This window comes from Fukomys damarensis, unplaced genomic scaffold (genome assembly GCF_012274545.1).
Source record: "Fukomys damarensis isolate Sample0158 unplaced genomic scaffold, DMR_v1.0_HiC HiC_scaffold_29, whole genome shotgun sequence".
Classification (NCBI taxonomy): Eukaryota; Metazoa; Chordata; class Mammalia; order Rodentia; family Bathyergidae; genus Fukomys; species Fukomys damarensis.
The window spans coordinates 205,884-206,556 of NW_022900941.1; positions in this window are offsets into that span (position 1 = coordinate 205,884).

Sequence of the window (673 nt, forward strand, 5' to 3'; positions counted from 1 at the left end):
GCTTGGCGCTCTCGGTCCTCCGAGGCGCAGAGAGAGCGAGACCCCTCCTCTCTCCTCACGCAGCGACACCGACTCACTCTCTTCACCACCCTCTCTGTCTCCCTCCGAGCCCTGAAGTCACAGAGCCCAGCCGCTGCCCAGGTTCCCCCCCTTCCCCAACACCACTCCCCTCCTCTCGACAAGGAAAGAAATATTTGATCAAGACCAAAAATGAAGGAAAAGACGAGTTTCTGGGAGGACAGGAGATCCCAGTTTTTTCCCTACCTCAAGATCTGTTAGGCAGAGAGTTAGACCTGAGCTGACCTAAAGACACATGTTTAAATAAGGAGGCTGCTTGAGAAGTGAGGGAAATGTGATTTTTTTTCTCCCTCTTTCGTTTTCTTAATTAGTTATAGATAAAATCCAAACAAGATTATGACCCCAAGCTTTGGCCCAAAGGAATGGAACTTCCCCTCAGCATGTTGATACAGTTAAGGGCCTTGAGAAGTAGAGACCTGGGCAAGCCCTTGTAAAATGCCCTAGGTCTACAGAAGAGTAGCCCAGAGCCTTTTCCCTTTGCAGTTATCAGAGCTACTCTGTTTATTCTTGTCAGAGAACAATGACCATGGAGAGTAGTGGCAACGATAGTCCTCAGGCCCCATTTAATCCTGCGAATGTGGCCTGAGCCTCAACT